At 34.0% G+C, this 27,772-nt stretch overlaps 1 protein-coding gene and 1 pseudogene across 13 annotated transcripts in view; one reads left to right on the forward strand and one right to left on the reverse strand.

The window, feature by feature from the left end:
• Positions 1-27,772, reverse strand: part of IMMP1L (inner mitochondrial membrane peptidase subunit 1) — an 82,144-nt gene that overhangs the window by 49,672 nt on the left and 4,700 nt on the right. For 4 of the 13 annotated variants that reach the window (XM_047877414.1, XM_047877417.1, XM_047877415.1 and 1 more), the window contains exon 2: positions 12,103-12,225. The exons of 3 other annotated variants lie outside the window; for them this stretch is intronic. The gene's annotated coding sequence lies outside the window, so the exon portion shown is untranslated. Of the gene's footprint in view, positions 1-1,064; positions 1,325-12,102; positions 12,226-13,505; positions 13,568-27,772 lie in introns of those variants that run through there. 6 more of the 13 variants (XM_047877422.1, XM_047877423.1, XM_047877424.1 and 3 more) reach the window with 4 other exon arrangements.
• Positions 1,138-10,208, forward strand: LOC125146525 (cell death activator CIDE-B-like; annotated as a pseudogene).

The following is a 27,772-nucleotide window of genomic DNA, read 5'->3' on the forward strand; positions in this document are numbered from 1 at the left end:
TCTCCTATAAAGAATAAAACATACTATATGTAAATAGAGGCTACAAGCAAATCAATGCATTGTGCATAATGATTAGATTTTAATAATTCTTATAGTTGTAAAAATTATTCACCTATACATAGTTAAATTTTTATATTAAGATTAAGGTTTTATAATTTTTTAATAAAAAGCTACTAAATCAAAAACAATAAGATAAAAATCAAGTTCTATGAATAAATATTTTAAAAGTAAGTACTCTAGGATCATAACACTGACAACACTAATTATCTTTTCTAGTCTTGGCAGTTATGTTGCATACTGTTTGGGTGACTGATGGGATAATTTCACTTCATTTTCTTTCAGTTTATTCTGGACCATGTAGGAGAAGAATATTAAAATAATTAACACCTCTAAACAAAGTACTTGATAAAGTTTTTAGTTGACATAAAATGCTTAAAAAACAAAAACCTCAATTAACTAATACATGATTCTAGAGCAAATAACTAAACCTCTACCTGCTAAAGGAAAACTTTCACTAAGAATTTCTGATTTTAAAAAATGTCACTCAGTATTAATATTAGCCATTTTAGGATTTTTATATATTAAAATCATATATTTTCACAGAAAGCTCTTTTCATTGGTTTGAGATAGCATTACCTTAATCATCAAAAATATAAATGTCTATTTTTATACCATTAAAAATGTTTACCTCGCTAAAAACATTTAATCAGCAGGAATCAAAGCAGTCTTTAATAAACAGGTAAAACGTATGATGAATTCCTTACACCTATAGATATTTTGATTAATTTAGTGATAATGACCTTATATCCAAAAGAACACTAAAGTATTTAAGTTAATATTTAATCTCAAATATAAATCTTTACCAATAGCAAATACACTGTCAATCAACTGGAAAAAGTATAAAAGATATTATTAATCAACTTCTTTATTTGAACATTTTAATACATTTTTTAAGTCATACATATAGTTTATGCACCCCTTATATAATTTATAAGTCATATAGCTTATAATAAGGCTAAACATTAAAAATAATTAATAAAAAGCACATTCTTTGCCTTGATCACCTGATTTTTTTGTTGTTGTTGTTTATAAAATTAATCACAGTTAGCAGGGTAGAAATCGCTTTGAGCTTCGTGAATGACATCCAAGAGATGGGAAAGGATTAGTTCTCAGTTGCTGCCAGTTATAGCGCCAGGTGGCTTTTTCTGCAGTGAAGGTGTTACCGATAATCCCATTACACTGGTACTAAATCTTGCAGACATCAAAATTATCACCAAGGTTCCTTTTCATCCCATCCTTTCCAAATGACTGGAAGTCGCTTCACCTGAAAGAAGTCAAATCCACATGCAGCTGCTGTTTTAGCAGGCAGCAAACTCCCTGAGAATGCCAGTCGTGATTCAATTTTGCTGTGCTGGTGGCCCCCTATTCCCTGTCCAATAATACATCTGTTAAAAAATCCTACAGCTACAAATCAAGTTTAATCCTACCAGGGACCTCATGTTGGTCTTGTCTTCCAAAAAGGCAGCAGGTTCTGCTGTCTATCTCTGCTAGCGTCTGGGGAATACCCTTTAAATCCCAGCTCTACTTAGAAGAATAAGCTAAGGATCACAAAACATGACCTCAAAAACCCTGATATGACTATATTCTGACCCAGAGGCATTCATTCTAGGTGAAGATTAGAACTTTGCATAATAAGATTACACAGCAAGTGAATGATATCAAGGGACTATCCATATGCAGCCGCCTGGTTTTCTATAGACAGCCTGTGCTCTGCAATATGCAGTGCAGACGAAAAAGAGCTTGGTCTTTCTAGCTGAAATAAAATAGATTCACATAAATTAGTTGGCCATTTCCAGATTCCTAAATCCCCTATTACATCTTTTATTGACAGCTCCTGTGAGGATAGCACAAATGTTATTCCTTTTTATTCTGTGCTTCTATAACAATCATGCTCTGTAATTGAAATGTACATAGATTATGGCTCGAAATTAACATCTTGTTTGCTGTAATCTTGGATTACAATTGACTGTGTACATAATAAAATTAGGAAATCAATGGATGGATTTATCATCTCCAAGAAACTAGAGGTATTGTTTAAAGAATAGTTTAACATTTTGTGTCAACACTTTAAATGCAGAAGTCACAGAGAAGTCAATAAAAATTTAAGTGAGTAAAAGGATACAACAGGCATCAGGTAATATCTACATAAAAGTTAGATTACATAAAAATTAGCCCATTTCCCTCAAAATTTTAAAGTGTTAAAATTTTCAAACGTGAAAGTTCAGAGAGATCTCCTTTTGAGATTTTCTCTCAAAACCATACTTGAGCAAGAACCAGTTACACAAAAAGTCTCTACTTTTTATAAAGTACGTGTAGTGACAGTATTTTATACACATCACCTTGATCATTTTACACTTTAAAATATTTGAATCAATTCAAATCATCATTCAATGTTTTATAGTTCTTAACTATGTGCTTCTAAAGTACTTAAAGACATTCCCTCTCCTATTTGAATATATACAGAGCATTTAAAATGTATAGAATCCTAGAGAACTTTATTTTGTTTTTTTTCTACCAAGTTTAAAGCAGTATGAGCTCTAAGCAAACTTATGTGAAAAGAGACATATGCGTTCCCACAAATAACTATGCAGAAAAATTCTAAGAATGTGAAGAGGAGTTCTCTACTTAAAAAAAAAAAATATTAAGATTTGCCATGAGATTCTTATAAAACTAAGCTCCTTGGTATACTTAAAACACGTCTGACAAGTTTGATTTGCCCACAATTGCTAAGGAACATACTACATCCATTACATTAGCCCTTATTTCCTTATTATCACAATATATTTAAGCATATCTATACAATATCTGATAAGTAAACAGGAATCAGGTAACATAATTATGATTTTGTGTATTAATCAGGCAGATATATACCAATAGTATCAGTGGTAGAGCTATAAAAAACACCGTATGTAATTTCAGTTAGATAGTCCATGAACATTCTTTGGTCGTCTTGAATAGGATATAGCTAGAAAATTAATGAGGAATGCAAAAAATACACATTTCTGTAGAACTTTAGAGCTACACTGTTCAATAAGGTAGTCAGTAGCTATATATGGCTACTGAGAACTTGAAATGTGACTAGTCCAAATTGTGATGTATTGTGAGTATAAAATACACACTTGGACTTTGAAGACATAGTACAAAAAAAAACAACAAAATAATTCATATTATTGAAAATAGTATTTTGGATATAATGAATTAAATAAAATACTTAAGTGACTTGCACTATATTTGTACTGGACAGCACTGCTTTAGATCATACATTTTTAACAGTAAATTCCTAAACTAACTGAAATTGCACAACTAATAAATACTAAAGCAGAGAGTTATTCTAGAAGAACAAACATTTCAGTGTCAAATCTGATAGATTAGCTTAGAAAAGAACAAAATGCTGTCATTTCTGCCTCTATTTCACGTTTCTAGGTTAAGGGTAGTGGGGGAGAAGAAGGGACCAACGAGACTGCTGACCACCATGTACCAAAAAAGAACGATATTTTATAGTTACAAAATGCTTTAGTGTATTAAACACAGGTTTTTACAAAAAAAAAAATATATACCTTGGGCAACTTCATAAAAGACTAGTAAGTCTATATGTTACCCCTAATTGAATCCAATAGATAGCAACTTCAAAAAAACATGTCTGGATCTAAAAAGGGTCATGGTTTTCTTCTAAAGGATTATACAATTGTTTATATTCCATTTTTAAAAATACATTATAAGTAATAACTACAGAGATTTGAAGCATGTAATAAAAAGCATGTAATGCTTTTCCATTAGTCTTTTCATTATATACACCAATGTAGGTTAAAAACTCCATTAATTAAGGTTTTACAGAAATAAGAAAGACTACAAATAGTTAAAATATAAAATATATACCTAATTTAATTCAAGAAAGTTAATGGCAGATTTAGTATGGCCAGACAATTGATGTCATACAATTAAAATACAAAGCCTGTCTTTGTCACACACTGGAATATTATTCCAATATAAACAATAGTACATAAAGTATTAACTCATTTAAAAGTTGCTTTTTCATAATTATTTCTTTATAACATTTATCTAAAATACTAAGACTAATCATGAAATATGAGTATGAATAAATAACATGGATAAAATCTAAATTAATTCTTTACGATCCAGCCATGTCACTTTTTCCTAGTCTTTCAAAATTATATAAGTTCTTTCCTTTTCTGGTAACAAGTATCACACAGACACACACAGACACAGAGACACACACAAAAACAAAATAATAACAATAAAAAAACTTTCTAACCATCAATATATGAGTGTAATGATATTCAGTCTAAGTTAATCCCCAGACATCCAAATTCATGAATAAAAATTCATCAGTTTTAAATACACTGAGCCTATTAAGCAAGAACAAAAGCATATGCACAAAAGAGCTTTTAATATATTTCAAAGCCCAGAAGAGCCATGGTCTCATTAAAATTATAAATTACACAAACATGGAATGAAGATTCAAACTGCAGTGCAGCTAAGCAGATTACAGAAAACCCCGCGTTCCATATGATAACACACCATGGCCCTCCCAGATGGGGGCTTGGAACAAAAAGGCCATCACCACAGCTAGGGAAAACCTCCTTGTGATCTCTGGTTTCTGTTCAGCAGATGACAGCCAAATAATATGTTGATTATTCTGTTTGTGCTGCTAAGCTTGTAAGATGGAATAAAAGCGATATGATCTATTGTGAACCCAATGCTAATGTGTTGCTCCACTCATAAATAATATACTGAATTTATTTTGAAACTATCTTTTATCTAAATTTCAGTTTTTAAATGCATGAATTAAAATAAAAGCCAGGATAAAATAATATTTAATTTGATGCTTTAAACTAAAAAATGTAATGACAAGTGAAAAATATCTAAGTACTTAGTGAAGAGTCCAGTACAACTGCCTTTCTTTAATCTCAGCACTGTGATCAGAGACAAAATGCATTTTTAAATAGGTAATTACTCTCATTATGAAATATAAATGCAAAATTAAATAATACAATAATCATGAAGTTTATGATATACATTATTAAGATACAAACTAAAACATATAAAACACTTTTCTGCAATATACTAATGGTACATAATCAGAACATGTATCTAAAATATTTCTGAATAATAAAAAGTATCACAGAAGGCCTTAAGAATGTTCATAACTTGGGCACAAATGAATGCTCACAAAAAATCCTACTTAAAATAAAAATAATTAAAAAGAAGCTTCTAAAAATAGTTTTCAAATATAACATAGAGAACATCATTTCTTTTTTTATAGCTGTAGAGTATTTCATTGTATAGATATGCCACAGTTCATTTAATCAGTACTCTACTGATAGACATCCTCAAAAGAAATATGCAAATATATTAATCAAGAAATATGTATTAGAATGTTTATAATAGCATTATATGGAAAACCACCCAAATGTCCATTAACAGAATGGATTAAAAATATTGTGATATAGTCATATAATGGAATGGAGCTATGAAAATGAACCAACCACAACTTCATGCAATGTAGATGAATAGCAAGACATAATGTTGAGCAAAGGAAACTAGACACAAAAAAATTATACTGTGTAATTGTATGTATAAAATACATACATAATGTTTCTTTTCTTTATCTGGGTGCTGGTTACATGGGTGTATTTGGCTTCTGAAAAATTCATTGAGCCATCTACTTTTAATATGTGCACTTCTCTGTATATATAATTTTCTTTAAAAAGGCAGTTTTACACAAAAATAGTATACAAAGGCAGTCAAAATCCTTGCCATAAGAAATTTAGAAACAGGTGACATATATAAAATCTAAAAGTGAAAACTAAGCATTCTTATACTACTTATTTGAATACTCAAATTTTCAACTCAACAGCCGAAACAAATTCCTGGATTCTTTGAAACAGAAGAGCAAAAGCCACTCGACCCTATTCTCCTCCCCCATCCCCAAACTCTAATACCAGACTCAGAGGTATCTGGTCTTTCTGTCAGGAATTGCTGCTGCTGCTGTATAATAGACCTAAAATAATCTCAGGATGGAACATTTGCCCATATGTTAGAAAATAAAGTAAGACAGAAGATAAGGCAGCTTAACAAATATGTCTGCCATCTCCCCGTTTGCCTTCAAATTTCATAAACTTTTATTTGCTAATTATGAAAGCTTATTACATAATTTAATAAAGAACTATTTTACTTCTCAATGAAGTTAAAAGAAAATATAATTAATTCCTTAATATCACTATCATACAAATAAAACTTCCTGATAATACGATAATAAACTAAACAATGTATCTCATTACCTCCCACTTAAATATTTTCCTTTATTTCTATACTGGAATCAACACATGATTACATTACTGTTTTTCTCATATTAAAAAGATACTTTAAGATATAAGCTAAAAGAATAAATTCATAAGTAAATAAGTAAGAAATAAGCTAAAAGAGACCATCTAAAGATTACAGAGTTCAATTTTCATTTGTGTAACAAATACTTATTCAGTGCTTACCAGGATCTGGAGATAAAGGAGTAAAATTGGCTAATTTCTGTGGTAAATGTAGCAGACTTACCCCTTTCTTTCCCACTCATATGATTTATAAATGAAACAAAACTATTTTTAATGAGTAACACATTATTTAAATATTAAGAACAATCTAGACGATACACAGTTAAAGTTCCATCTACTCCATTTTCCTCACCCATCCACACATAGGATTTAGATTTTGCATAACCTCCCAGATTTTCTTTTTGCAAATATAAGCAAATAGGAATATGTATTTTTTTCCTTCCCCCTTTATGCAAAAAGTAATTTACCATACACTGTTTGAACTTTGCTCTTTTAAAACAACAACGTATGTTTCAAAATGTTCTAAATCTGCATATAGAAAATATCCTTTCTTTTTTTTCACGGCTGTAGAGTTTTACATTGTATAGATATGCCACAGTTCACATTAACCAGTACCCTACTGATAGACAGTAGGGGTGTTTCCAATCTTTTGCTACCGCAAAAATGCTACAGTGAAAACTCCTGTACATATAGTATTACATGAGTACACAAGTACATCTGTAATAAATTTCTGGAACTAGTATACAGAGAAGTTTAAATGCATTGGTCTTTTCCTAGAAATTGCCAATTTGTCTTCTATGAGGGTTGTGTCATTTTGCACTTCCACCACAGATGCATCTCAGATGTATCCTAGGAAAACCTAATCCTCTCGTTTGGCCTCTAAGATAATTTGTTCATAAGGCAATTGCCAACGATGTTCTAATTGCAAAAAACTACAGAAAGCTCTTTGTTTGTTTTAGCCCTAATGCAGAATTAAAATCCGTTCACATAAATTAAAACAAAGGAATTTTCAAATTAAAAAAAAAAAAACAACACCTCACTGACATAAGAAATCATCATATTGATGCCTAATGTACTGGGATAGAAACTATCTATCTTTCTTCCCAATTATCTCCTGTCATCTAAAAACAAATATACTCTCCCATTCCAGTTTTTTTTTTTAAATTAACATTTAGTGGTTTATAATTGGGTAAGCAGTCAAATGCATTTCACTTTGAAATGAATGTTTTCCTGAGGCATTTAAGTTTTCATGAAACCAAATCCATGTGACTTCTATATTGTCCTTTAAAAAGCTATAATTTCAAAGGTGGTTTAATTTTTATGACTGCCATTTTCAAATGGCAGTGTCAACTAATACACTGTTTTTATTTCAATGTCCATCCTATCAAATATTTTATAATTAGAAAATGCCCACTTAGGCCCATTGGACTTCCCATTTGAAGGAGTCCTTAAGCAAATTGTTTCAATATTACTGTTTTATAAGAAAATGCGTACACGATAATTTTAATCCCCCAAATAAGGACGCACCGGTATTTGTAATCTGTGTTGCATTTCAATTGTTCAGAAATCAGCCATCAGGTTATCTCAGAACTCCGAAACAAAGTGACGAATCTAGTTGATGAACCCAAAATAAATTTTAAAAAGCTGCCACACCTTCTGTGCCCTTAGTCAGTAGATGGCAGAACCATACTTAAGCTCTTACCCAAACAATGTTGATTTTAACATTAGAGTCAATATAATGAACAGAAAGCCAAGAAACAAGAATTACCTAATAAAGGTAAAACAAAACATCACACATCACAAGTAGCACATGGGACATAAAAGCCTATCAGTCTAGGACAATTTAGGAGAACAGTCCTATGCAGCAAAAGTCTCTAGGGAAATCACATAAATTCTGTGAAGTGACTGATGTTTACAATGACAATTCTGAGCCATAAAAACAAACAAACAAACAAACAAACCCTTAAATTATACTCCATTTGTACTGTTTAAGAAAACAGATGGGTAAACTTTAAATTTCAGAAACATTATGTAAAAATGTTCATACAAAAAAAGTTTTGGCACATAAAAGGATAAGATTCATTTATCTACAAAACAAACAGATGAGAAATATACTATTTGTTAATAATAGCCTAAGGAATGAGGGATTGCTCAAAATAAAATTCTCAAAATTAGGATATACTATAGCTGTCTTTTAGAAAATGATCTATGATAAATTGTGGTAACATTTTGGGGGCTTCAAACATGGAACTCTCTAGGCTAAGCCAATTCTTGGTGAATAGTCAAAAGAACATCTGATGATTTCTGAAAGCTAGTCAGGCAAATTTTCCACTTAAATGGCTGTACACACTCAAGAAGATATCCTGATTTCACTTTTTAGTTTGTTTTAAGTTGTGACTGCCAAGTAGACAGGTTGATCTGGTTTCTAGCTCCAACTTGCTACATGACCTTGTCCATGTGACTCAATCTCTCTAGCCTTCCTTAGTTTCTTCTTCAGTAAAGTGAAGAAGTTATACAAAATATGACACAATAGTTAACAGACTGAATGCACTAATAAAGTAAACCAAAGAGCTACTACCTGAAGTCTTAAATCTATTTCTTTACTATGTCTAAACATCTGTATGTATACTATTTTGATACCATCACAAACTATATGCCACTTCACTGTACATCTAAGGCCTAGAGTAAAAGAAATTATATTCATTTCAGAATCTTTTCCAATGTTTATTATGGGTTACTCTCAGAATAAAATAAATTTCTCACGTAATCATTTAAATTAATTTAAAATGCCATATAATCAATTATCTTTAACCTGAAAATATATGACTTTTCCACTTCACACCGATAAAAAAACAACATATATGTAAAAGAACGCTCGTGGCAATGTCATTTATAATAGCCAAACACTATCCACCAACAACAGCATGAATGAATCCTGTCATAGTCATTCCAAAGGAATAATATATAATAATGAAAAGGAATGAATATTACATGCAACTATATAGATGATCTCCAAATTGTAATGCTAAGTAAAGGAAAAAAAATGCATATGATTTCAGACAATGGTGCTTACCAACTGACCCACCCATATCCCATGCTGCCTGGGACCCCACTGAACACCCCACAGCCATTCCAGCATCATATGGTAGCAGGTAAGCACCAACCTGAAAGAAAGCACGAAGGCAGTCATAGTCACCACTCTTAGGTAAGTATCTAATATGAGCTGTGAGTTTGGTCATAGGGTCCGGATCTCAGCTCCACTACCCCCAGCCACCTTTCTTTCTCTGTGATCAAAGATGCCAGCTGCCAAGAACTGCTAGACAAGGTGATGGAGACCCTACAGCTGACAGGAATGCTAACACAGGTGCTAGAGGAGGATGGGACCTCCATGGAGAGCAAGGACTTCTTCCAGCTGCTGGAAGAAGACACAGGCCTGATGGTGCTGGAGTTTGGGGAAAGCTGGACCCCAGCAGAAATGGGTACTGTCATATGGGCTGGGCCAGAAGAACCCCAAGCACAGAAAGGACATCACCCTCATCACTTTCCGTGTATACAAGCAAAACCCTTGGGACTTCTTTGGCAGCCTGACATCAAAGCCACATTCTACAGGCTCTACTCCACAAGCTGACTCTAAAGGACTTGGCCCAAAGAAAGTACTCAGGGAGCTCCTTCAGTTGGACCTCCATGTTGTCACAAGGCCTGGGCCACATGTTGCTGGGAATTTCCTCCATCATTCACCATTCAGTAGAGAAGGCTAAGCAGTGGCAGCAGCAGCAACAGGGTGGCCTCCATCCCTGCTGAGAAGGAGCTCTGAGCTTCTGCTCCTAAACTTGTCCCAAGAAACACAACGTGTGCACTGTGACAGTATCAGGTTTGGGGTCCTACAAACAGTGCACACTAGATAACTCACCTGTTTTCCCTCAAAGTCTCTGACCATATTGTGATAGGACCCATCAGCGTTAATACCTTCCACCCCTAGCCTATACCCTTTCCTGAAGAATGCTGTCCCTTCCTAGCCATCTTTCCAGCCTCTCACTTACCATGAAAGGCCAAAGCCTGTCCCCAGGCATCCTGATCCCACTCTAATTGCTGCTACATCTAAATTTCTTAGAACCCCTCCTGTCCTTCAGCTCCCCAGTACACTAGAGCAAGTCCTCTTTGACTTTACATTGAGATCTCTAATTCTTTATACCCTTCTCCTCCTAAATAACAAAAACATTTCCAATAAAAATATTAAATTGGTTACAAAAAATGTGATTCCATAATGATTAAAAAGAGACAAAAAGTAAACATACTGCTGAGAAATACAGATAGAAATGACAAAAATTATAGAGAGAATATATAAATAATTACCATGAAAATCAGGACATCGGTTACCTCTAAAGAAAAGGAAGATTACATTAAGAGTTTCTGGCCTGCCAGGAATGATCTACAATTACATGGTTGCCTGCTTTATATTTATTCTTTTTACTATACATTTATGTTTCTATATGATGGTATGTTTTATAATAAAAGGTTTAAAATGGTATATTTTCTGAAATAATATATTCTTATGGAGAAGGAAAAGAGTGTTCACGTTTTTTGCTAACAATTTTATTTTCTTGGTCTACATTTCTAATTTTTATTGCAATATTTTCATAATAAACAAATAAGTTACTATGCCTAATTCTCCACAACAATAATTAAGAATAGATTTCATAGGCTTTCCCAATGGCTACAAAAAAAGTCCCAGCCCCTTAAAGAGCATTAGTTATCCTATTAAATCTTTGCTTAGCTCAATGTTGTTTGTTACTTCTTTTCAATGAAATGTATGCTTACTTTAAAAAACATATACATTACATCCAAGTAATAATTTTATACAGGCTGCACTCCAAAAAACATCATATTTTATTTAGCTCATGGGTAGGAAGAAAAACACTCTTAACTGTCACACATTTTATATGGAGTCTGTGTATGCATACAGTGTGAGGATTTATGATAGGAAGGACATAGACATGATACTTGAGGTCCAACCCAATGTCACTCTGTGTAAGGCAAGTATGGTTCCCTGTGTGTACTAGAAAACATGGTAGCTGGATTACAGGATGGATATACAAAGCAAGTTACACTTAAAGTCTACTGTACAAAGTGTAACATAGGAAGACTCATTCAAAAATAGATCCAATAATGCCTAATTTAAATTATACTGGAGCGATTTTAAATATTTCCTTTGGAAAAACAAAAAATACAGGGAATTAAAATTATTACAAAAAAGATAATAATGAAAAGAATAAAAATAAACTGACTTCATTTATAAACATTATATACACACAATTTAGGAAATCCTAAAAGGTCCATCATCTACAAGCATCTTTCGATGTATGTTTGTTATAACTTTTAGATGCCACTCAACAAGTGGACAATGAAATTTAGAAACAAGACTACCAGCCCCTTCATCATACTCCAGATATCAACACAATCACGATGGTATCACCCATTTTAATACAGTTGCTTTTGTTGCATATTGTTGTTTTTCTATGAATGCAGCCAAGGAGTTCCTTCTTCAGTGGGTCCAGCTAACCAGTTATTTGCCCATCTATTAAGTGCCAACTTTAAAAAATTACAGTGTCCAGCAGGGAGCAGCATTACAACATTCATAAGACTTAACTTGAACATGAACCGGACAGAAGAAAAAGGGGAAAAAAGAACCACTTACCATAGGTCTGTTCTACAATACATTCAATTTTTAGGGCAGGTGTAAGGCTTCCAGAAAAAAAACAAAAAAACACTTAAAGCATGTTCTCAAAGTATATATGGGTGATCCACGATTTCAGAATTCCTAAAGCAGGAAATAAAAATTATATTAGGTAAAGGATTCCCCCAGCCACGTTATGTAAAATTAGTATATGACTAAATGTCTCTCGTTTTTAAGGTACATATTCCTCTTAGTGGTTCAATGGGATTCTGAATTCAAATATATGATATACTTTGGATAAAATGATTAAAAAAGACCCAGAATATTGAAGTCCTTTATCCACTAGAAAATTTAAGCAGAAGAAAGTGGATGACACGATATATTAAACCAGAGAAAACAGTGGTCAAGGACTTAAAAGGGTTGACAACAGTTGATATACAATTCTAATATATCAAACTCTAAAGAATTGGCAAGTAACAGGATATAAGATTCATTTCTACATGCCAGCATGAATATCTGAGGTTAATTTTACCAATGAAAAGGCAGCAGAGAAGTAGTGTATAATGTGGATATGTTAAAACTGATTATTCAAATATTTACTGAACACAAGCAATGCACGTGATAATTGCAGAAAAACTCCGTGACCAGTTAAAAATTTAGTGACAAATGAAAAACATACTATGTTTGATACTGTCTTGGATGCCAAATCTGCCTAACAGCCAACTAAAATAGTTCCATGTCAGTTCTTATGACTGGAAAAAAAAAAAAAAGGGATTTTCCCATTATAAAATGAACTTTCAGTTATAAAATAAATAAGTCATGGGGATATAATATAGAGTGTGGTCAATAATATCGTAATAACTTTGGTGACAGATAATAACTACACTTATCATTTCACAGTACATAAGAATATCAAATAGGTATGATATACACCTGAAACTGTATGTCAATCATACTTCAAAATGAAGTTTTAACTCCATTTTTATTTGAGATGTTAAAGTTTGCTTCATATGTGTTCACATGCAACAATTCAGTGTCTATGCTGAAATACAAATTTTTCCCATTGAAAGAAGATAACATGAATATTCATCTTGGAATATATGTAATTTTATATAATTTATGTAATACACACTATCACATATCAATGTAATACTAATAAATAACATGTATTCAAAATTTAGCAAGTAATATATAAAATGGTTTCTACTATTTTCTTCTGGCAAAATAACATGAAAACCTTAAGTATATGATATTAAGACTACAGTGACTCTCTAATAATTATTATTTTAATGAAGCCAAAAGAAACTGATATATTTTTATTAATCTTCTACACTTTACTATTAAGCTATTCATGGCATTATTTCTTATATTTTGCCCTCCTTACAGTCTTTCTCTTATCCTATATCTTGCCTTTGCTTTCATACATTTCATTTTGGGGGCACCTGGGTGGCTCAGTCGGTTAAGCGTCCGACTTCAGCTCAGGTCATGATCTCGCAGTTGATGAGTTTGAGCCCCACGTCGGGCTCTGGTCTGACAGCTCAGAGCCTGGAGCCTGCTTCGGATTCTGTGTCTCCCTCTCTCTCTGCCCCTCCACCGCTCATGCTCTATGTCTCAAAAATAAATATAAACATTAAAAAAAAAATTTATTCATTTTTTGTGATATTTCCTTATTCCTACCAGTCCATCTTCTCTCTCTTTTCTAATACATTTCTGTTTCAATCTCAATTATTGTTTTGTCAAACTCCTCTCTTTATGACCCTACCAACTTTTTCCCTTTTATGTTAGGACACTTAAAAGTGAGTTTTTTCTGCAACAGTCTGCTTAAATTATACCCTTTCACCCTTTTATAGGCACTGCCCTTGATCTTAACAATATAACCTGATTGGAAACTCCATAAAATTATACTGTTGCTACTTATAGAAATATTCTCCTCTGATTTATTTAAATATTTGAAGAATTCACTAAACATTTTGGAGTCAATCTTGAAACTGTGAAAAATGTCAAGGACATTTAATCTCACACACTCATTCCAATCGATGAGACCTCCACTATTCTAATAAAGAGGGTATTTAGGATGTTACTACATTAGTATGAACAGATACTGAGTAATAAACTTTTGTAAGTCAACAGAATTTTAGTGCTTTTTATTCATGTGTGTGCATGCACATGTGCATAATATCCTCATTAAAAAGCAAAGATACATGAAATAAACCCTTACTTCTAATATATATCGTCAAGTCTGAAAAGAATGATTTCCCTATTCAGCACTAATACGAGTATTAACATTAATGGTATTAGTACATTAAAAAATAATTTCATAATATCATAAATGTTGGTTTTTAAAATTATAATTCGATTATATAACACATTTATAATATAATTACCTAAAATGAGACTGCAGTGTGTCGAATAGTGTTCCTCCCTCCGCCCTAAATTCACGTCTACCAATAATCTTAGAATGTGACCTTACTGGGATGTAGGGTCTCTGTGGATGTAACTAAGGTAAGGATCAATATGAGGTCATTCTAGATTAGGGTAGGCCCTAACTCCAATGTGAATGTTCTCATACAAGACAGAAAAGGACACAGAGAAACATGGAGAAAAGACAATGTGAAAATGGAGGCAAAGATTGGAGTTATGCTGCCACAAGACAAGGAGCAACAGGAGCCATAATAAACTAGAAGAAGCAAGGACAGATTCTCCCCTAGTGCCTTTGGGACAAACATGGCTCTGCTGACACCTTGATTTTGAACTTTTGGTTTCCAAGTAAATTTCTGTTGTTATAAGCCTCCAAGTTTGTGCTAATTTGTTATGGAAATCCTAGGAAATTAATACATATTTTGGTATTTAGAAGTGGAGTGTTGCTCTAACAGACACGTAAATATTAAAAAAGTTTGAAGAGAGCATTGGTAGATTGCCTTGATGAGACTGCCATAGAAATAGACATGTTAAGGAGATTCTGGTAAAGGTTCAGAAGGTAGTAGACAGAATGGCAGAGAAAACTATCATCTTAGAGAATACATATACTGGCAAGAACAGAATGTTAAAGAAATATGAACATTAAAAGGACTCCTGGTAAAGTCTCAAGAAGGAAATGAGGGATATGTTATTCGACACTGGTGGGAAGGCAATCCCCATTATAAATTAGCAGAAAATTTGGCTGAAATGTGCTCTATTGAGTGAAAAGCAGAATGTTTAAGAATGAATTGTATATTTGGCTGAGGAGACTTCCAAAGTATTAAAGGTGCATTATAGTAAAATGTGAGAGAAAGAGAGAAGGAACTGTTAAGCAAAAAAGAAATCAGTACCAAATGACTTGGACAATTCTGAGGCTATCTAGATTACATAAGATGCTAACATCACAAATCATTAGGAAAATGCAAATCAAAACCACAATCAGATACCACTGCAAACTCACTAGGATGGCTATTATCCAAAAAACAAAAACCAACACAAGTTGCTAAGCACAGGGAGAAACTGGAACCCCTACGTACTATTACTGAACACAAAATGGTCAGCCACTCTGGAAAACACTGTGGCAGTTCCTCACAAAGTTAGACTTACCATATGATTCAGCAAATTCCACTCCTAGGGATACACCTGAAGAAACTGATAGCAGGGACTCTAGCAGATATTTATACACCAATGTTCTTTTCAGTATTACTCATGATAGGCAAAAGGAAACAACCCAAGTGTCTATCAAAAAAAATGCATGGATAAACAAAATGTGCTATACACATACAATGAAATACTATTCAACCATAAAAAGAAATGAAGTTCTGATGCATGATACAAGATGAATGAACTTTGAAAAACACTATGCTAAGTGAAAAACATTATGCAAATGCTAATAAAGAATAATATATGATTCCACTTATATAAGGTACCTAGATATGCAAACTCATAGAGACAGGAAGTAGAATAAAAGTTACCAGAGGCTGGGCAATGGAGGAATGGGAAGTTATTGCTCAATGGGGAAAGAGTTTGTTTGAGATGATGACAAAGTTTCAAAAATAGTGACAATGTTTATACAACACTGTAAATATACTTAGTGGCACTGAATAGTACCCTTAGAAAAAAATAAAATAGTGAATTTTATCACAAAAAGGATTTTTAGCAATATTTATTTATTTTTGAGAGAGAGCGAGGGGCAGAGAGAGAGACAGAGAAGCAACTCCTCATCCATTCAAGTTTTATCATGAGATTGCAGCAATTCAGTTGCATCTTCAGGCTCCACTTCTAATTCTAGTTTTCTTGCTATTTTTACCACATCCATAGTCACTTTCTGAAGGTTTGAAACCCTCAAAGTCAACCATGAAGGCTGGAATTAACTTCTTCCAAACTCTTGTTAATGTTGACATTTTGACCTCTTCCCATGAATCATTAATGTTGTTAATGTCATCTAGAATGGCAAATCCTTTCCCGAAGGCTTTCAGTTTACTTTGCCCAGATCCATCAGAGGAATCACTATCTATTGCAGTTACAGCCTTATGAAATATATTTCTTAAATAATAAGGCTTGAAAGTTGAAATTACTCCTTGATCCATGGGGTGAAGAATGGATGCTGTGTTAGCAGGCATGAAAACATTCATCTCATTGTACGTCTTCATCAGAGCTCTGGGGTGACCAGATACATTGTCAATGAGCAGTAACACTTTGAAGGAATCTTTTTTTGTGAGAAAACCTTAAACTTAAAATATTCAGTAAACGATGTTGTAAATAAATGTGCTGTCATCCAGGGTTTGGTGTTCCCTTTATAGAGCACAGACTGAATAGATTTAGCATAATTCTTAAGGGCCCTAGATTTTCAGAATGATAAATAAGCATTGGCTTCAACTTCAAGTCATCAGTTGCATTAGCCCCTAACAAGAGAATCAGCCTGTCTTTAGAAGCTTTGAAGCCAGGCACTGACTTCTCCTCTCTACCTATGAAAGTCCCAGATGGCATCTTCTTTCAATAGAAGGCTATTTTGTCTATGTCTATATTGAAAATCTAGTTTAGTGTGACCACCTTTGTTAATGATCTTAGCTAGATCTTCTCAATAGTATTGCAGCTTCTACATGAGCTCTTGCTGCTTCACTACATACTTCTTTGTTATAAAGACAGCTTCTTTCTTCAAACCTCACAAACCAACCTCTGCTAGCTTCAAGCTTCTTCTGAAGGTTCCTCATCTCTCTCGGCCTTCACAGAATTGAAGAGAGTTGGAGCCTTGACCCGGATTAGGCTTTCAGCATATCTTGGCTTTCAACATGCCTTCCTCACTAAGCTCCATATCTGGCTTTTGATTTAAAGTAAGAGATGTAGGGGTGCCTGGTTGCTCAGTCAGTTAAGTGTCAGCTCAGGTCGTAATCTCACGGTCCTGAGATCAAGCCCGCTCGGGCTCTGTGCCAGGTGTGGAGCCTGCTTAAGATTCTCTCTCTCCTCCCCTCAGCCCCTCCCGCGCTTGCTCACGCTCGCGCGCGCGCTCTCTCTCTCTCAAAAGTAAAATAAAATCTTTAAAAAAAATAAGTAAAGTGAGAGATGTGGGATTTCCCTTTCACCAGAGTACTTAGAGGCCACTGTAGGGCTATTAACTGGCCTCATTTCATATTGTTATGTCTCAGAGAATAGGGTGGCTCAAGGAGATTGAGAGATGGAAAATGGCTGGGACTAGGCAGAACACATGTAAGATTAATTGGTTAAATTCACTGTCTTATATGGGCACAATGTGTGATGTCCCAAACAATTATAATAGTACCATCAAAGGTCACTGATCACAGATCACCATAACAAATAATAATGAAAAAGGCTGAAATATTGTGAGAACTACCAAAATGTGAAACAGAGACACAAAATGAGCAAATGCTGTTGGAAAAATGGTGCCAGTAGACTTTCTCATTGCAGGGTTGCCACAAGTCTCCAATTTGTAACAAATGCATTATCTGTGAAGCACAATAAAGTGAAATAAACCAAGGGATGCCTACAATACAAAATGGCCTTTAACTTTGTTTTTAACTTTCCATTTGGGGAATGAAAAATATAAAAAGTAAGACATGACATTAAAATTCTAAAGATTTTTTAAAATTTTAATCAACATCCATTACCCTACAGTTCTGCAGATTACCAATATAGACAGTCTTGATTGGGTTCTTTGCTCAGGGTATCACAAGGCCAAATATCAGGATTTCAGACTGAGCTCTTCTCTGGAGTCACTGAGGAGCAATCCACCACCAACCACTTCTAGGTTGCTGGCAGAACCCTGTTTCTTGCAACTGAGATATAGTCTAAGGTTCCCTCTTTTTGCTTGTTACCAGCTGAGGGCATCTCTCATCTCCTTAAGGTTTCCTATATTCCTTTTCCCACGCTGTCTTCATCTTCAGACCCAGCATGTTACAACTTCCTCTTCTGTTACCAGGTGGAGAATATTCTTTTTTTCCCCTGAAAGTCTCATGATTAGATCAGGCTCAACATGGTCAGTTTCCCCATCTTTAGGTCAACTGTGCCATGTGAAAACATAATTAGGGAAGTGACATCTAAGAACGTTCACATGTTCCAGGGCTTAGGGTGGGCCATCACTGGGAAGCCAAATTCAATCAAATTCTAAAGATTTTTAAAAGCAAATCTTTCATTAAATTATTAAAGATCTTGTTTCAGTGCTGGACAATCCTGATAAAAAAGTTATTTAATCTGAGTTGAAATTAAAATTTCTATGCTCTGGAGAAACAAAGGGTCTTATTTCCCTTTCACCGGATTAACACAGGCCTTAGGAAACTCAAAATTATTCATCTCTGGGTTAAATATATTGCACTTACTGTCTCAGTTGTTTCATATCACATTTTCTCACCATCCTAGTCACTATGGATATATAACCCATTTTAGCAAGGGAAATATGCCTCATTTCTAGTGCTAATCTTCATAAATTGGCTAAATAAAGAGCTACCTTTATGGAGGACACTGAGTTTGGATACAAGTGCAACTACTAAATGAGAGCATGGATTTTTGTCATCAGACAGCTCTGTTGTGAATCCTAGTTCTACCACTTAGTAGTTACAGGACTATGATGACTAATTTTGTGTGTCAACTTGACTGGGCTATGGGGTACCAAAATATCTAGTCAAACAATATTCTGGGTGTTCCTGTGAGGGTGCTTCTGGAATAGATTAACATTTAGATTATCAGACTGAGTAAAGCAGATTGCCGTCGCTAACATGAGTATGCCTCAACCAATCCGTTGAAGGCCTGAATAGAATAATAGGCTGACCCTCAGGCCAGTAAAAGGGGGTGAAAAGCATCAACATACTAGAGATTTTGAAGAATTTCTATAAGATATAATGTATGAAATCACAGTGATAGGTAGGTTAGGGTAGAAATGACAGAGTGGAGTAGTTCTGAAAGAGGTGGTAAGGCCTACAAAACATAAAAAGTACGCTGACCCCTGGCCAAGCACACACAAAGAATGTTTCAGGGAAGATAGGACTTTTTTTCTTGTGATTCCAAAGGGGTTGTGGGCTGAATCAACAGTTATGGAGATTAGCATACTTAAAAAAGGTAAAAACTGCCTGATATGGTGCCTGGAAACCTAGGGAAGAATCCTCCTTATCTGGTTATTAGAGAAGCGCCTGGCCTGTCTGCTTATTTATTCTGAGCAAAGCACACTAATAAGTAAATCCTACCTACCTACCAAAAAACTCCCCATAAATATTCTTTCCATTTAGAGTAAAGATTTGCTATGGAATCAAGGAAAAAACCTATTCCAATAATCTATATTATTCAACTGGTCATTTATTAACATGATGAACATCCAAGGATCACCAACATTTAAGGAAACCACAAGAATGAAAAAGGCCCATGATGAAAAAAAGAACAAACAACTCTAGAGATAACAGGTAATTCGAGGGAAAAAGAAAGAAAAAGAATTCTAATTAACATCTTCAGAAAAACTGGATAAGATATTGTACCTACAAAACAAGAAGCATATGAAAGAGTAGAATTAAAAGAACAAAGAGTATAGTTTAAAGAAATTTAAAATAGAATGCCTATCCACCACCATCTCCCCCGCCCCCGCCCTGCAACATACAGAAAAACTTGAAAAGTTGGAACAAAAGTTGAAGAAATACAGAGTAATAACCCAGTGTGGGTGATAATCTCTTTCAAAATAGTACAGGAAAAGAGACTCCTCTGTCCTCTCCAACACACACACACACGAGGAAAAATAATGGAAAGGACCCAGACAATACAGAGCAGAAGAAAAAAATATATATACTACTAAGTACATCTTTGATCTAGAGTAGAAGTTGTCAAACTTGGGCCAATGAGCCAAATCCTGCCAGCACCACTTTAGCAATTAAGGTTTTACTGTAATACAGAATGCTTATATGTTTACATGTTCTCTGTGGCTGCTTTCCTACTAACTACAACAGTAGAGTTAAGTTGCAACAGGGACCATATGGTGTGCAAAGCCTAAAATATTTACCATTTGGTCTTTTACAGAAACATTTGTCGAATCTTGATCTATAGCTATGCTGTCCAATATAGTAGCAACTAGCCAAATGCAGTGTTTAAATTTAAATAATAAAATTAAAACTTCAGTTCCTCAGTCATGTCAACCACACTGCAAGTGCCCAATAGCCATATGTATTTAATGGTTATTGTACTGGACACTGTAGGCATAGAACATTTCCATCAACAGAAGAAATTCTGCTGGACATGGCTTATTTGGAAATTACTACAATAGATTACTAGAACTGTATTTTAATTATTGCTTTAAAAAGTACTATAGTGAAAAAATAAACATATAGGTAAGAGAAGCAGGAAGAAAGATTAAATTCAGAAAAAGATAAATTAGTAATGTTAGAAATGGAAATCATTAATGCATAAACCTAAGATGTCATTCTATGAAAATACCTTTAAAAAATACATATGTATATGTATAAAGGTATTTTAAATACCTTTAAAATATATATATATATATATATATACTTTTTTTTTTTTTTTTTTTTTTTTTAAATAATGCTTCAGGGCACCTGGGTGGCTCAGTCAGTTAAGCATCCAACTTCAGCTCAGGTCATGATCTCACAGTCTGTGAGTTCAAGTCCCAGGTCAGGCTCTGTGCTGACAGCTCAGAGCCTGGAGCCTGCTTTGGATTCTGTGTCTCCATCTCTCTCTGCCCCTCCCCCATACATGCTCTGTGTCTCTGTCTCTCAAAAATGAATAAATATTACAATTTTCTTTAAAATAATGCTTCAAAGTTATTCAGAGAAAAGAAAATCCAAATATATAGCATTACAAATAAGTTAGTAAATGTCATCACAGATATAGAAGGGATTATAAAAGAATTCAATGTAGGGAATACAAATAATGCTATCAAATTTGAAAGTAATAAAAAAAAGTGTTTCCTAAGATAATATAATTCAAAGAAAGGTAAAATATGGAACGAGTCATGAATAAAAAGTTTTAAAAAGTTGTATAATAGATGGCTCCAATTTAGTTCTGAGTTAACAAGGAAAATGTTTGCCTATGAATTTTAATTTTCATCTTATACTGCAAGAAACTTCATATCCAGTATATAAAGTATAAACATATTTCATACCCAGACTCTTAAACTAGAAAACAGTAGTCAAAATAACATATTTCCCTCTGTTAACACTACTCATTGGGCCAAGAATTATATATTTCTTTAGAGGGGAGCTTTACTAGTCTTTGAGACCCTCCATGCAAAATCAGATATGATGTAAGAAGCTTCAAATAGAATGGTTTTAAATAAGTGGCCTTTCCCTGGGTTTCCATAATTATTCGTAGTGAAGATGAACTGATCACACGTCATCAGAAATGTCCAGGACAATTAGAACAACACATGGGTTCAGATTAGCACAACAGTTTTATGCCTATGAGATTCCTCAAAGGTAACACACGAAAGGAGCACCTGGCACCAGTCACCAGTTGTTCAATTCCTTATTTGGGCTTTCTTGAAGAATAGTCCCAGTTTATCCTGCTCTAGAATTTCTTTTACTTTTATCACTGAAAATTGTTAGTGTTCTAGTGTTTACCACTAAAAATGTCTTGTTTACCTTTATAGATACATTTACTTGACAAATTTCCTTGAACTAAAACATGTTTACCTTCTGACACATTTACCCTACTACACTGAATATTCCAACATAGGAGTACACAATGGATTTTTAAATTTTAATTTTAAACTCCCCCAGTTTTCTGTTTATATTTAAATATGCACTAAAAGCGGGATGAACATAAGTACTCATGTGCTCTGGACACTTCCAGATTATACCTGCTTTCCTTGCATCCAGTATAATCTGTTATTTTGGCATTCTTAAAATTTCCTAAAAAATTCATGGGTCAGTGAGGAAATCAAACCAAAAAAGTTGAAAATATTTTGAAATAAATGCTTATGAAAACATAAAATATTAAAAGTTGTAGGATGCAGCAAAAGCAGTATTTAGAGAAATTACACTCCTAACTATAAACAGTATATTAGAAAAGAAGAAAGGAAGAAAATCGATGAATTAAGCTTTTATCACAAGGGGGAAAACCAAAATCTCAGCAAATCAAAACCAATAAATGTAGAAAACAGATAAAAAAAAATAAAGCAGTAATTGACAGAGTAAAAAGTGAACATAAAACAGAAAAAAATTAAGCCCAAAAGTTGGATTTTTGGGAAAAGAATAAAAATGAAAAATCTCTAGCAATCCTAACTATGAAAAAAGGAAGAAACACAAATAATATTAGCAATTATAGTCATTAAAAATGTAGTAAGAACTGCTTCTAGTATGGTGAAGTACACTTACAACAAACTCTTCCCATAGATAACCATAAAAGCAAGACCAAATACAAAAACAATTATCTGAAGGCTCTACAGACTAAATAGAAGCCAAAAGATTTTGCTGATGAGTCAAAGTTGTAAAAGATTGTCACAAAGGTTTCTTATTTTTACAGATTTAGTTTCAGCACAATACAGTATAAGTAGTTAAAAAAGGAAAAAAGTCATCCTGAAAAACCTGAAGTATTGCAAACTAAGCAATGAAATGGGGAAGCCAGAAAAAAAAAATCTACCTAATCAATGTGATTTTACTTATTGAAAAAGTAATGATTCAATATAGCAGGGAAAGAACTGTCTTTTCAATAAATGGTAGTAGGTCAATAAACTATCTATATAGGAAAAACAAATACACCTTTACTCCTACCTAACACCGAAGGAAAAATAAAATCAATTCCAGCAGATTACAGAAGAAATATCTAGAAGAAACACTGAGATCATCTTTGAAATCTTGGAGTAGGCAAACAGCCATAAAATAAAAAATTGATACATCAGAATATATTCTGACTAAAAATGAAAGACAAAAATATGAAAAGGTAGGGCACTCGGCTGGCTCAGTCTGTGCAGCATGCTACTCTTGATCTCAGCATTGTGAGTTAAAAGCCCCATGTTACAGGAAAAGATTACTTAAAAAATAAAATCTTAAAAAAAAAAAAAAAGAAAAATATGAGGGGCACCTGGGTGACTCAGTCGATTAAGCATCTGACTTCGGCTCAGGTCATGATCTCACAGTCCATGAGTTCAAGCCCCATGTCTGGCTCTGTGCTGACAGCTGAGAGCCTGGAGCCTGCTTCAGATTCTGTGTCTCCTCTGTGCCCCTCCTCCACTCCAGTTTGGTCTCTCCCTCTCTCTCAAAAATAAATAAACATAAAAAAAAAAGAATATGAAAAGGGAAGTCACAGACTAAGAGAGGAAATTTGTAACACATTTATTCCAAACTGGACTTCTTTCCAAAACATAAAAAGAATCTAAAAATCTAGACAATCCAACAATACTTAAAAAAAAAAAAAAAAAAATTAGCAAAGACATGACCAGACTCTTCACACAAGAAGTTTATCTAAATGGCCAATAAACATACAAACAGGTGCTCAACTTGGTCAGTCAAAATCCAAATGACAATGTCATACCACAACCCTTTCAGAAAGGCTACAGTGAAAAGAAAATATTAAGTGTTGGTAAGGATGACAGGCAACTGAAATTCTCAAACATTCCTGGTAAGAGTGTAAATTGGTACAACCACGTTAGAAAAATATTTGGCCCCAAACCGCAAACTAGCCAAATCCCTTTCAACAGTAGAATGAATGATGAATTGTGATATATTTACACAATACTACAATTTTTTTAATTTTTAATTTTTATTTAAAAAATTTTTTTAACATTTATTTTATTTTTGAAAGACATAGAGCGACAGAGCGCAACTGGGGTAGGGTAGGGGCAGAGAAGAGACAGGGGGACACAGAATCCGAAGCAGGCTCCAGGCTCTGAGCTGTTAGCACAGAGCCTAATGCAGGGCTCAAACTCACATACTGTGAGATCGTGACCTGAGCCGAAGTCGGACACTTAACCAACTGAGCCACCCAGATGCCCCAATTTTTTTTTTAAGTTTATTTGAGAGTAGCAACCATGGTGGAGGGGCAGAGAGAGAGAGAGAGAGAGAGAGAGAGAGAGAGAATCCCAAGCAGGCTCTGCACTGACAGCACAGAGCCCGATTCAGGGATTGAATTTATATGAACCGTGAGATCCTGACCTGAGCCGAAATCAAGAGTTGGATGCTGAGCCATCCAGGCATCCCTACACATCACTATAAAGCAATAAATAATCCACATCTGTACACATTAATAGCAATCATTTCACAAATACAGTGTTGAACAAAAGAAGTCAAATAGTAATGGCTTTATTTACATAAAGTACAAAAACAGGTAAAGCAAATCAGGACCATGGTTTCTCTTTGTGAATGTACTAAAAGGAAGCAAAAAGAGATTACATGGGGTTAAGAACTCACCCTGTGCACACATGATTTTGACATTTATTCATTCAATCATGCTGCCAGAACACCATCAGACCTTGTAGTAAGCCTCTACAAGATCTCTATTAATATGGTTTACCTTCATAGTCACAGTTGTAATATGAACCCTAAGTCTCAAAAAGCCACTGAGGTATCCATTTCAGTCATAAGATGCTAGTTGCTTACCATGACCATTAAGTTTTCTGATATACCTTAAATAGGTTGCTACAGTTTTAGAACTGCACTCGAAGACTTCTCAGAATACCAACTTGTTGGAACCCTTGTGAAAATGGTCCTACTATGTGGCAACAAAAGTGATATAGACATTGCTTATCAAAACCTCAGATTGAAATTTTATACAGCTAATTTCATATTAAAGAAGTTTTAGGGTTACAATAAAATTGAGAGAAAAGTACAGAAATTTTCCATATACTCTTGACTCCACACGTGTATTGCCTCCCCTATTATCAATATTAGTCACCAGAAAATAGCACATTTTTTTACCAAGGATGAACCTATATTGAGATACTATAATCACCCAAAGTCCACAGCTGATCTTAGGATTCACGTTTGGTGCTGTACATTTCTATGGGTTTGGACAAAAGTATAGTGACATATCCAACAATTATATGGAAGATTTTCACTAAAAATCCCCTATGCTTTGTTTATTCATCTTTCCCCACCAAACACTTCTGACAACCACTGATCTTTTTATGGTCTCCACAGTTTTGCTTTTCCAGAATTTCATAGAGTTGGACTAGGTATGTAGCTTTTTCAAATTGGTTTCTTTCACTTAGTAATTTGCATTTAAGGTTCCTCCATATCTTTTCATAGCTTGATAGCTCATTTGTTTTTACCACTGAATAATATTCCATCGTCCAGAATTTTATTCATCCATTCACTTAATGAAGGACATCTTGGTTGCTTCTAAGTTTTGGCAATTATGAATAAAGCTGCTATAAACAAACATCCATGTGCAAGTATGCATGTGGATATTTTCAACTCCTTTGGATAAATGCCTAGGTGAATGACTGTTGGAGCATATGGTAAGAGCATGTTCAGTTTTGTAAGAAATCTCCAAATTATCTTCCAAAGTGGCTGTACAATTTTGATTTCCATCAGCAATGTATAAGAGTTCCTGTTGCTCCACATTCTCATCAGCACTTGGTGTTGTCAGTGTTTCAGATTTTGGCCACTTTAGTAGGTATGCACTAATATCTCAATGTTGCTTAAATTTCCATTTCTCTGATGACATATGATGTGAAGCATCCTTTCATTTGCTTTTTGTCATCTGTATGTCTTCTTTGGTCAAGTGTATCATAAGGTTTTTGGCCAATTTTTAAATCTGGTTGTTTACTATGGAGTTTTTTTTAAAGAGTTTATATATTCTGGATAACAATATTTTATCAGGTATATCATTTGCAAATATTTTGAGTATGTAGCTTTTCTTCTCATTCCCTTGACATTGTCTCTCAAAGAGCAAGAGTTTTTAATTTTAATGAACTCAAGGTAATCAATGCCTTCTTTCATGGATATCTTTGGTTTCACATCTAAAAAAGTATCATATACCCAAGATTGTCTAGTTTTCTCCTATGTTATCTTTTAGGAGTTCTATAGTTTTGCATTTTATGTTTAGATATGTGATCCAGTAGAGTTAATTTTTGTGAAGGATGTAAGGTCTGTGCCTAGATTCTAATTTTTCTTTGCCATTTATATGTTCTTCCAGCATCATCTGTTGAAAAGGCTATCTTTGCTTCATTATATTACCTTCACTCATTTGTCAAAGATCAGTTGATTGTAGTTATGTGAATTTATTTCTGGGTACTCTATTCTGTTCCACTGATCTGTCTATTCTTTTGCCAATTCCACACTGTCTTAATTAGCATGACTTTGTAGTAAATCTTGAAGTCATGTGGTTTCAGTCCTCCAATTTTGCTATTTGTGTTTGCTATTTTTGGTCTTTTGCCTCTTCATAAGAACTTTAAAGTCAGTTTGTCAATATTCATAAAGTAATTTGCTGGGATTTTAATTTGGATTGCATTGAATCTAGAGATTAATTTGGGAAGAACCGACATCTTGACCTTGAGTTTCATACCCATAAACATGGAATATCTATTTTTTTTTGGTTTTTCTTCAATTTTATTCACCAAAGTTTTGTAGTTTTCCTCTTATAGATCTTATAAATATCTTTTTCAGATTTATGCCTAAGTACTTAATTTTTTTGGCTACTAATGTAAATTAGATTGTGTTTTCAATTTCCAATTCCACTCATTCATTGTTGGTATATAGGAGCTGATTTCATTTTGACAGCAAGGAGAGATGGCTTTAATGAGAATGTGTAGGTTGAAGTGAGATTTGAAGGATAAGTATAAATTAACTAGTGGCCTTTAGGAGGAAGAAAACTTGTGGAGTACAGGAGAATGAATAAATGCTAGAGTCGAGAGAGTAAGGAAATTTACAGAATGATGTGCCTAGAGAGGCAAGTAAAGGGAACTACATGCAAGTGCTTAGTATGTTTTTATATTATCAGATTTCTATTTAGAAAGGATTAGAATAGCTCTGGAATAAAGAATATACTGCAGGTGAACCATGATGAGGGCTATATGTCCCAGAATGGATTAGAAAGCTATGAAAATGGGGCACCTGGGTGGCTCAGTCGGTTAAGCCTCCGACTTCAGCTCAAGTCACGATCTCACAGTCCGTGAGTTCGAGCCCCGCGTCGGGCTCTGGGCTGATGGCTTGGAGCCTGGAGCCTGCTTCCGATTCTGTGTCTCCCTCTCTCTCTGCCCCTCCCCCGTTCATGCTCTGTCTCTCTCTGTCTCAAAAATAAATAAACGTTAAAAAAAAAAAAATTAAAAAAAAAAAAAAAAGAAAGC

This window comes from Prionailurus viverrinus, chromosome D1 (assembly GCF_022837055.1).
Source record: "Prionailurus viverrinus isolate Anna chromosome D1, UM_Priviv_1.0, whole genome shotgun sequence".
NCBI classification, from domain to species: Eukaryota; Metazoa; Chordata; class Mammalia; order Carnivora; family Felidae; genus Prionailurus; species Prionailurus viverrinus.